At 35.1% G+C, this 12,393-nt stretch overlaps 1 long non-coding RNA gene across 2 annotated transcripts in view; it reads left to right on the top strand.

The window, feature by feature from the left end:
• The window catches only part of LOC150076432 (uncharacterized), a 212,422-nt gene extending 201,277 nt beyond the window's left edge, over nt 1-11,145 (top strand). For both annotated transcript variants that reach the window (XR_016547808.1, XR_016547807.1), the window contains one exon: nt 11,044-11,145. This is a non-coding gene — a long non-coding RNA (uncharacterized LOC150076432). The remainder of the gene's footprint in view (nt 1-11,043) is intronic.
• The last annotated feature ends 1,248 nt before the right edge of the window (nt 11,146-12,393 follow it).

Here is a 12,393-nt window from a genome sequence, read left to right as displayed (position 1 = left end):
GCAGTAACTCCAGAGAAATGTACCAACTGTGTGGTACTACACTCAGGGTAGTGGAGAATGAAAAAGACCTGGGGGTAATTGTGTAGTCGGATATGAAGTTTATTGAGTAGTGCAGACAACCTGCCAGAGGTCATGGGGTCATGTCAATGATATACAGGAATTTTGCTAGGAGGATAAAGAGGTGATTATCCCCTTGTATAAGGCAATGGTCAGGCCACACCTTGAGTACTGCGTACAGGTCTGGACGTCTCATTTTAGGAATGATATAGAGTTATATTAGGAATGATATAGAATGATATATTGACTTTCTAGAACGAGTACAGAGAAGGGTAACAATACTGATGAGGGGAACAACGGGGTGCTCTTACGAAGAAAGGCTTAAGTTCTACATGCAGCGGCTGGAGACTAATCACCTGCGAGGTGATCTGATTGAGGCGTATAAGGACTTGAATGGTTTGAGCAGGATCGATGCCGATGGGATCCATTCCTTTTGCTCAGATTAAAAACATGAGGGCACAAACTCAAATTGAGGAAAGACAGTTGTAGAATATATGTGCGGAAATTTGACTTTTGCCAGCGGGTATTTGATTACTGGAAGAAACTTCCATCTGTCGTTGTGGAAGTTGATAGCTTAAATAGGCAGGAGCGGCGGTGCCTAGCACACGCTTCTTGATAAGACCGGGGTTCGAGCTCGTGACCACCAAATATGGAGGATGCGGAAAGGTCAGGGAATGACCACCGCATATCCTCGGAGCAATATGACTTTAGTTGCTAATGCTCATAAAAAACTAAATAAATAAATAAATAGCTTAAATAAATTGAAGGAAGAAGTGGACAATCTTTTGAAGCGAATGGATGGATAAAATGGGAAAGTTTTTTTTTTTTTCTGCTAATGCTAATATCTATGAAAACAGTTAGCATGATAAAATAACTCTTAACGTATCATAAAAAATATAAAAATATTTAAAACATAAAAATAGTTTAATCATGGTCTGTAAAATATTATCCCTGGTCTTAAATGACTATTGATATTTCTTTGAAATATAAGTTTTATTAATATTGATTTAACTTTATTAATATTTTATATATACAGTTTAAACAGAATATTTGCTGCTACTCGATCACTTTAAGTGGATTTAACGGATAAAAATATCTTGGATTAAATATAAATAATATTTTCGTTTTATATTATTAATTATTATTATTAAATATAGTTAATTTCTAACCAATGCGGGATGAAAAATCCGGTTTAACTCATGGGGGGGGGGGGGTCCTATTCCTCCACCTGAGATCAGCTAATATAAACTTCTTCCGGTCTCCGACGCGATTCGAACCAGAACCCCTCGAAACGACCGACAAGTGATGAAACCACTAGATTGTTTTAGAGGTTAGCGAACGATCGGGGCAAAAGCTACCCTAAATTGCAGTCCATCTAAATTAGGGAGGTGATATTTGTCCATTTATGCAATAGATGAAATTTTAAACTGTGCCGACCTAATTATTTGACTTTCTCCTCACTGCTGGAAGAGTAAAATGCGTCTGAAGTCTGACGAAACCGAAAATGGCTTGAATGATAATTTGTGTTGATTTAATTATTTTACATCTTCCTCTTCTTCTGCCAACAGTGGGGGAATTTATGGTTTTAAGTATTTCAAAACTATTTTTTGGATGATCTCAAACACGAAAGATATTAGAACTTATAAAATTTAGTAATATGTGTTGATTGAAGTTTGAGAATACAGAAGATACTTGTGGACACTGGAACTAAATTTCTGTAAATTTAATTTTCAGAAAAAATATGTTATTCCATATATATTGTCAGGAAAAATATGTTATGTTATAAGAAGGCTATTCCACAGAACAGAAGTAGAAGGAATAAATGAAGAAGAGAAAAATCAGTTCTGTAGTATGGCGTTTAACAGTGAACGGATCGTGACTACTTGAGGCACGTAGTTAGACTGGTTTGGAAAAAAAAGATGGAATTCAATTCAGAACAGTGTCTATCGAAATATTTATAGAGGAAGGCATGAAGCATAAATGGAACACTTCTGTGATATAGAGGGGAGAAATTTTATAACAAACAAGTGATTACCTTTACTGCCTTCTTTTGGATAAGAGTCTAGGATCGGGTATCCAACCTTATCCTGCAAGGTGCCACAGGTTATGTTGAAAATGTGTCATCTAAAATCTAAAGGGGCGAATCCAGAAGTTTTTGAATGGATAAAATGCAATATGGAAACAAGCAATTCTGACATTTCCACTGCTGGAGGTATACAAAACAGATTTATAGCATTTAATTCTTATGAACAAGCAGACAATGTGCAACATGATGTCTCCGGGTAAAGTCCTGCTAATTAACCAACTTGTGAACAAAAATAGTTCAGCGTGCAGTTAACTAATTACGCCCTGGTAGTAGAGAAGGTCCTGACAGCATCCCTGGTTTTATTATTAGATTGTCCAGCGTATACATCATTGATTCGTTAGTGCATATCATTTCCAGGTGCATTTCATTCCTTCCAAGACAATGGAAAACTTTCAGGATTACGCTGATTCCTAAAAAATCTTTCAGTAATAACCATCCCGGCCATCGACCAATTTCTGTCTCGTCAATAATTACTAAAATTATTGAAAAATTCATGCTCCCATATCTTCAGCATGCAATCTTCGCTAATGCACCTGTCAACATGCATTTTGGTCCTAGAGGGCGCTCCACAACAACAAGCCTAGCTGACACCATTTTGCGCATCCAAACTGCGTTTCAAGATAAGCACAATGCGATGCATTTTACTTTGACATCAAAGGTGCTTTCGACAACATAGATCTCAAAAAAGATTTTGAAATACTAAAAAATCATTTTTTCGTTGACACAATGATTATTTCCTATCTTCAATAGAGCCTAAATCGCAGATTTTTTCTCTTCCTCACTAGTACTGACAATTTCTTGTCACAACCTCAACAGGCATTCTCCAAGGAGCCGTTCTCTCCAGTACTATATTTTCAGCTTCTCTTCAATCACTTATACAAGAAAATCCAAATCTACTGGCATATGCCGATGATTTAAAGTTATATATAATCTCCAACGCCAGTGACGATATTCGCAAAGTTATCAATGATGCGAATTAAGATTTGTGAAATCATCAAGTATCTGAAAGATCTCAATCTGACTATAAATGCAAGCAAATCTGCTCAAATTACTTATTCTCTTCAGAAACAACCCAACCACATAGAAATAAAAATTGCAGAAGTCCCAATCCCAAATGTTTATGCTCACAAAGACCTTGGAGTTGTTTTTGATAAAAAAAAAAAAATCTCTCCTTTAATGCCCACCATTTATATGTTGCTCAAAAAATTCAAAAAGCAAAATGGTTAATCAAACAAGAAACAGCAGCGATTCAAGACAGAAAAACAGTCATTAAGTATGTTCAGAGATGCATCTTTCCCATTCCGTCCTATGCTTCCGAAACCTGGTCTGGTGCTCCTCAAGTAACCGTCAATAAATTCCTTGCCCTAGAATATTGGGTTCTTAGGTGGCTAAATGGCAAGTTTGGTTTTTCCCATACAATATCCACGCAACAGCTTTATGAAAACTTAAAAACAAAGCCTCTGCAACAGATGATATGATCGACGAGTCTGGAGTCATGCTTCTTGCAAAGTTAATCACTTCTGCATGCGATTCACCAAACTTAGCCAATATAATAGCTGCCCCCAACAGGAAAAATTCAAGAAACCAGCAATTCAAATCCAACATTCTATTCATTTGTTTGAGCCTCTCCAGGCTCAAACAAATGAATAGAAATGTTCCCCAATGTATCCCTTCGCCTCATAAATCATCACAACATTTATTGCAACAGGTTAATCAACTCTGAAGCCTACAGGAGTCAGATCGCCGATAAAATGAAGAAAAATAAAAACAGCACCCTGCCTCCAACCCAGTAACTGCAACTTATAGCCAATTGTCCTGTTCTGCAAATTCCTTTTTAATTCATAACTAAATTCCTAGTCATTGTTAATGTCTATATGAAATCTGCTATGTAAATATATTTGATTATTTTATGTTATTTCCTTTGTATTATTATCTGCCCCTAGCCATGTGCTGTGATGAGCTTGCTGTATTTACAATAAATGAATACTTATTATTTATTTACTCTAAACCAAAAAAAAAGCTAAAATACCAAACAAAAGCTTCAAGGTTGGGCTATTAAACAGAATCAGGTTTCCCCATTACAACTGATACGCGTCTAGCACCACTTTTATATTTTTGCAAATACATAAAGGAATTTAATGCTAAGCACTGGAAATAATAATAAAAAATTATGTTTATAAAATAGATTTAACATGAGAAAATTAGGAACTGGAGACTAAACAACGGTGTCATAAAAGAGTGCCGCAAGCATCACGCACTCTTGGTTTAAACCAAAACTGTCCACCTTTGGTTTAGGGCTTAAGAGAGGTTTTGGGAACAATATTTCAAGGTAGGGATTTTAGATTTGTACATAGTTAGTAGCTGTTTAGAGAAAAGCGAAAGATAAAATCAGATTTTCATCAACCACACTTCTAAAGCCATTAATGTTATGCAAAATCAAAAAATATCAACATAATAACAATCGAAATTGTATTTTTAGTGGAATAACAACATAAAATAGAATATATATTTTTAAATAATCTGTTTTGAATAATTCTTTTGTATCCTACTCATCAATCCTCTTGAATTTACTCTGTTTTTGGCATTCATATATGAATTAAACACCTCTTCCCCGTACTTAACTCCCTTCACTAGCTAGCAATTTTTCATACTCAGCTTTTGATTGGTGGAATCAGTTAATTCATCTAATAATTAATGGATCCATTAATTTTATTGCTGGATTCTTATTTGACATTTTCGTTTTCTTTGATGATCTCTTTATCGTTAGTTCTGCACTTAATTCTATACGTAGGAAATTTTGGAGCAGGGGTAAATTGCGCTGATTTAATAATTTTACTTGCTCCTTCTCTGCACTAAACCTGCTCAAATTTCCACTCTTACAAAATTATATTTCAAAGCACTACTTCCTTAAATATCCCCAGATATCCTTCACCCATTGCAACATCTCGGTTGCAGTTTTTTCTTACCCGTGGTTTTTTTTTTTTTTTTTTACTCCCCATCTTCCGCTAGACGCAAATTAGGTTTTCTGATTCGCGCGTTGTGCTGAGTTAATATTTAATAGTTATTTAATGAGCTGTGACAAAAAAAACCCATTAAAACACTTCCAGAATCAGAACTGTTTATTATAATTTGATATGTCAAATACTGTAATTGCTTTTGCTATGACTATACTTACTGAATATACACACATATTATACCTATATATAAAATATTTAATAAAATTTATAAAAAAAACGGCATAAAAAGTGATACTGCAATAAAATTCAGTTGACAAAGGTTATGTATACCATGTTTCAAGAAAACAGTAACGATTAATTTTAACATCACATATGCATTTGTTCTATGAAAGGTAAACGTTCTAAAGTCACGAGGCACCTTGCCACATAAGCAACGGACTCGGTTATTAGCGAGTCCAGTTTTCATTTTTATCAAAGAAATATCGCATCGTGTCAAAGAATAACAATATTAATAAATGTAGTTCACGTTCTAAGAAAGAGAGTGTGAATTCATGGAAGTAGAAGAAAAGATCATTATATTAACGGATCATTTTAATAAAGATTTTGTTAATTTGTATTATTTGATCATTTTAAAATTAACTATTTGTTTGTGAAATGAATAAAAAAAAAATTCTTGAGTAATTGATTCTGATTTGAGCGACGCGAGAAATAAACTATCAGGGATAGTACAGGAAAATGACGCAATGATGTTATGCTATAACCCTTTCGCTTTCCGGTTTACCAAAAAAAAAAAAAAGGACAAACTGAAGACAGGAGGTACTACCATGGATACGAAATATCTGTATTTAATGACGGCTTCTGTAACGAGACCTCACTAATTGCTCTGAAAGTCGGCAAATCGATCGTTTATTATTCAATCTTAATAGGCGAAATAGAAGTAACAACATAGCTAGTTTCCGTATAAGCGAATAAGAAGGACGGCTACAATTTACCTTTTTTCTTCTCAACAGATAACAGTTTCCTGTAAAGTTCGCTATGATAATCAACAAGAGTCACGGGCTACTACTGAATATCGTTGGTCTTCGCAGATCAAAATAAGTCGATCTTTGGTAAAGGTATGCGACTTTTTGGTTATACGCAGCTCTTTCTTGACGTAGAAATACGACCGTCATCGAAACTGAAACTACAGGTGCCAAAGACCTAGCGGAGACCAATATCACTCACAGTATTCCGTACAAATTAATTTTCAGCAAAGTATCCATTGGATAAAAAATTGTTTAATGGGCAGGGTGTACGAAAATCCGTTACCCATCCAGACAAAAGAAATGCATTTTGGTTGTTTGCGGTGAAAATTAACTGAGATGCTGATATTACTAATGCTGGAGAAACAAGTCACTAAAAACTCACTTAATTACTTAATTCATTCACAAAATGCAGGGCGATATGCTTTCAAACCGAGATTTTTTTTTAATGTGATCCCCCATTGTGGACATGAGATCTCCAAGGTTATGGTTTGTCCTTTATGAAACCGGTTTCAAACCACTTCTCGTACTGTAATACTGTTGTCTTAGAGGACCATATTTAATAATTCTGGTGAAATCAGTATGGATATTTTTCAAAGTACTGGTGCGTGACCTGTATTTACCTATGCACAAAAAAGAAATATTAAAATAAGTTCAAAAACCAAAAGTAGTCATTACCAGCCGGAATTTCGCGTTTAAGCAACTATAAGGGATGAGTCAGGGTTTTAAACAGGCAAAAGATACTAAATTTAATTTTTTTGTATAGTAATGCCAGCAGTATTGTAAATAAATTAAACGAATTGGGAGCTATTGATTAGGTCAAGCAATGCAGATATGGTGCTATCCAGTGATAGGAAAAGAATTTAATTATGAGGAACACGACATATTCAGGACGGATAGGGAGGACGGAAGGAAAGAGAATCATGCTTCTTATGAAAAGTTCTCTAAAAGCGATCAGACTATATCCAAAGTCTGACGGGGTCGGGTGGATGCCGACTCCATACGAAGTTGATCTGAACAAGTGATTATGATCTCTACAGGCAACTGAATGAGCTGCCAAGTGTGACTGCCTCATTATGGGAGACTTCAATCTACCTTTTCTAGATTAGAAATCATGGAAGGACAATACACCGAAATTCACCAGGGAAACAGATTTGAGCAATCTGGATAATTGTTGTTTATTTCAATATGTCAGGCTATAATATCCTCCACTTTGTTCTCCCCAAGGGTCCAAACTGCATCCAAAATTTGATAGTGCAGGGGTCAATAGCAGGGAGTGAACACAAAGTCATAAAATGTGTACTGTCCAAAGAGATTTCTGTGGTCAAGGGGAGGGCTTCAATTTCAGAGAGGGGTCTGTAATGGAATGAGGTATTACCTAGACTATTAAGTGAAGACACAACGATAAGCTGTAGGATTCGAATTCATTACGGGAAATGTACAAGGGATTTATTCCGAAAAGTACCAATACATTTGTTCCAGTTTCACAAAAGAAAGATGCCCAAGCGGATGACCAGAGGCGTTAAGGATTTAACTGAGTTAAAGCAAAAGGCATGGGACAGTTATAGACTATTGCGAGATAATGATTTTAGTGAGTATTATAAGCGAGATTCTGATTTTAGTGAGTATTATATGTAACAAAAATTAAACGAATTGGGAGCTATTGATTAGGTCAAGCAATGCAAATATGGTGCTATCCAGTGATAGGAAAATAATTTAATTATGAGGATAAGGTGTGACAGGCGAAAGTTGAGTAAGAGAAATAACTAGAGGAGCAAAAAATGAAGACAAGAGTTCTTTTCGTACGTGAATAAAAAAAAGGAAGAGAATGAATCAGATGGATCCCTTATTTGTTCGAACTGGAAAAGTGACAGAAGCAGTAGGAGATGAACTGAATAGATACTTTACAGGTAAAAGCCCATTCAAACCACGAGAGAGCAGTGGACAAGGAGTCAGACTACTAAAAATAAAGTGATATATTCATTTCGGTGAACAATACATAGGGAGAGGTACTAAAGCTGAAACTACATCCTGTTATACTAAAAAAGGTCGCATGTTAGTCCATCAACCCATTAAGAATATTAATGAGATCATCACAAGACTCCAGAAAGAGAAGGAGGTGCAAAAGACGTGATGAGCAAATATACACTAATGAGTTTTACTTTAGTGGTGGGTAAGAACGCGTAGTTTCTGATTAAAGATAAAATACAGGCCCATCTCGCTATGAATGGTATTCTTAATGTATTACAGCATGGGTTCAAGAAAAGAATGATTGTCTGACCAGTCTAATTATTATGACGAAGTCATAAAACAGTTTGATGCAAGAAATGCGTGCGTCATTTACCTTGACTTCAGTAAAGGTTTTACACGGTTCCTCATGAAAATCCATTATACAAATTGGAACAAACTGGGATTAATGGCAAGATCCTTAGTTGAATCAAGGGCTAAAAGACAGGAGACAGACAGACAGACAGTAGTCATGAATAGACATACCCCAGGGTTGATCAGTGTAGCAAGTTGTGTCCCTCAGGGATCAGTGTTGGGGACGCTTCTGTTTCTTATTTTCCTTAATGACATTGATAGAGTGCAGGAGAAGTCAGTTTGCTGATGATTTAAAGGTAGGATTGGTGGTTAACTTAACGACCAGAACCAAGACATTTTACATCAAATAACTAAAATTAGCTGCACAAACCGTCTGAAAATGGCAAATGAAGTTTTAATAAGTTTAATTCTTCCAAATTTAGGTTTTGAATCTGAGGAAAATAAATCCAGGAGGTGTTTACAACCTAGAGGGAGTGGAGTTAATGTGGTCCAGGCCGAAAAAGACTTAGAGTTACGATTCAGTCAGACATGAAATTTCCACGCAGTGTAAACAAGCGGCTAAGAATCCACATGGTGTCTTGTTTTATGATATACAGTACCTTCTCAAATAGAGAAAAGATTTCACTATTCCTTTGCATAGGACGATGCTGAAATCGCATTCATTTAGAACGTTGTATTCAGCTTTGGATGCCACGCTTGAAGAAAGACAGAATTTATAGAAAGGATTCCATAGAAGGGCAACTAGATTGGTGGGGAGTATGCTAATCAATATCCATATGAACAATGGCTTAGAAAGTGAGCTTAAAAAGCTTGACAACCAGATATCTTAAGGGAACCTGTAGAGGTGTATAAGGTTCTAAAGGGAATCCATAAAATGAACGAGAAAAGTATATTTTCACTAGCAGAAGAGAGCACCAGGGAGCACAATTACAAAATTACACCTTAAGGGGAAATAATAGAAGTATATAAGGCCCTGAAGGGAATCATTAAAATGAATGAGGTACGTATATTTTCACTGATAGAAGAACCACAAACACAACATTTTCAGGAGTAACAGAATGCTGAATCTCAGGAATAATACCTTCGGGGAAGCTTGTTGTAGATAACTGGAATGAATTGCGTGCAACAGCAGTCGAGGTAGATAGTCTGACTAAGTGCAAAGCGGAATTGGAGAGGCTCTTTTTGTCACTGGGAACAGTATGAATGATGTATTTTTTAATTTTATTTTTTGACATATCCAGAAAAAACTGGCTTCCTTGCATCATTTAGCTATTATAATATCAATGCTAATGTATTGCATTGATATTATATTTGCCTGTCCTTGCCTCTTTGGTGTAAGCAGATTCATTAACCATTGCTTATACAACTGTAAAACATTCATAAAAGAAAAATAAATGCATTACAGAAATTGAAAGCGCACACACCTACATTACAGAAACTATAATTGTCAGAACACCAATGCTCCACAACGTTTTAGGAGTTAACGGGATTTTCGCACATCCTGTATATTTTTCATTTTTCAATTTAACTTTTAATTATTAATAGATTGACCCCTATAGAACACAAAATTCGTTGTATGCCATTCATGGTTCCAAATATATTTATTACATTAACTGTTTTGCGGAAGTAGGGATGGCAAGGCGCTTAATTATTAGACATGAAATGAAGAAATAACATATTAGCGACTTTTGAACTTAAGACATTTTTACTACATGAATTTTAATGTTTGTTAAAATGCCTGTCGTAGCCACTGCTAAGTTACTTTGGCGGTTATGATTTGTCAGTCTATTTTTATTCCCACCCCCCCCTTTTTTTTTTGGAAGAAATAATCAACCAACTTTCCGGAAGAAAAATCAAGCAGTTAGCCACGAGGTCCTGGTGGGCACTTCCAAATTCAGAGAAATGACAGAAAAACAAAAATACAAGTCTGTCAGATGGTAAACTTTATTACAGAATAAAAAATAAGGGCTTAACATTAATTTCTGTTTAATGTTTTGGGCAGATCGTGGCCGGCCACAAGAAAAGAGTTTGCGTGCCGAGTCCGGTTCGCAGCTTGAGGTTGCCCATTCCTGATCCAAACAGACGAATCCAAGAACTGATTAAAAAATCTTCAACTATAAATTAACGTTTTTCCACTGCCGCCTAAAGGAAGGATGGTCCTGACTGGGAAATAAAAACAAAAGTAGTTAAAATACGAAAGTCTTCTTTTCGCATCTTGTTCGTTGCCGATTATTGCGTTGAGTGCTATTTCTGTTAGCAGTTCTTCACGCTATCCTAAATATCTCTGGTTGAACACAAGAAAGAAAGAAATTTAGAGCACAATACCAAGTTTGGTTACATAAGCTATCTACGTGGCAACTTGAAAGGTTATTCGAAATCTATTCACTTGCATCTGGCGATACCGCACTCAGTTCTGACTTGACAATCTGCACAATAGGGTTCTGTTCTTTGGCAGACTTTTTCCAATAAATGTACTTTAAATACTAATAATAGAGCTGGGAATTTATGTATGGGATGTTTATTTACTTAGTACAAGTCAGTAAAAAGAATTATTAAATCAATGAAAAATATTGTTCACCTATTTTTTTTCTTCTTACAGCTAAACCATTTGGAAAACCTGATGTTTTCTTCAGCTTCTTCGATATAAACCTCTGTTGAAAGAAGGCTGGAGTTCATTACAATGATCAAGCTAAAATCAAGCACAAAAAAAAAAAAAAGAAAAAGAAATAAAGATAAAAGTTGCAGCACATTTTTGCTAAATGCTACTAATTCTACAGAAGAGGAAGAGTCAAAGAATTACAAAACTGTTAAGTCTATTTTATTCCTAAACAAGTGGACAGACAACATTAGCAAAGAATTACTTCTTGCCCCATGTTTTTTCATTGACAAGGAACCGCAAAAAGTCATCATGATGACGCCAATCCGGAACAGTTCATATACTCGCCACGTTTTTTTTTTTTTTTAAACCCGAAGACTGCCAAACAACTGTGATTTAATTAACTTGAGATGACGAAAATAGAAGCAAGCTGCCGAAGAAACCATACCAAGTTCAGGGACACCTTCAGTACTACCTCTGATAAAAGAACACGTAAATAGAACCTTTATTGGGCAAGTCAGAAGCGCAGTTTATCTGCAGACTTTAACTGATAAATACGTATTACAATTACAGATTTAGCTCCATTGTAACAAGATATTCTTGCCATTAAAATACTTCTAATATATATATATATATATATATATATATATATATCAGTCATATATAAAATACATAGAATATATATATATATAACCAAAGATGACGTACAAATGGTGTACTTCAACTTTGCTGACGTATAACTCCTATGTACGTTTTTAAATAATCTTTTAATTATATCGTTCTATTTATTAAGTGATGATTATGTAAGTACGTGTATTATAATTGTGAATACTATTATTTATCTATTATTGCAGTTATTTTTCGGTGTTATGAAGAGCTAGCTAGCCCTCACATACTCATATTTCTGACGTGCTCAACCATTGCAAAATCATGCCGCCTCGGGTAGAAGTGTACACTTATACTTGGTGTAAATTAAAAACTTAATAGCGTATATATAGAAAAAGTTTAGCATAATATTTATGTCAATAAAATATTTATAATTCTGCAGAGTGAAAAACAATCCTATATTAATTTACCTAACTCAAATCTACGGAAGCCAGTTTTAATTACACAGTGCCGCCTTAACCACAAAACAGCAACAAAAAAAAAAAAAAAATCTCAAATGCATGCATTGTATTTTAATATTTGGAAAGAAGTGTGAAAGATGAGATTCGAAATGAACAAATGTAAACAAATTTACACAAAAGGCAGTAAATGTGTAAACCAGTTCACATGTAAGTATGAAGAGCAAAATATGAAACAAAAGTCAACAGAAAAACCTGGACCAATATGGAATGTGATCTCTCACAGTGA

Source organism: Mastigoproctus giganteus, chromosome 13 (assembly GCF_048544385.1).
Source record: "Mastigoproctus giganteus isolate SK-2022 chromosome 13, ASM4854438v1, whole genome shotgun sequence".
Taxonomy (NCBI): domain Eukaryota; kingdom Metazoa; phylum Arthropoda; class Arachnida; order Uropygi; family Thelyphonidae; genus Mastigoproctus; species Mastigoproctus giganteus.
Note: the sequence above shows the minus strand (reverse complement) of the source record. Positions and strands in the feature narration are given on the sequence as shown.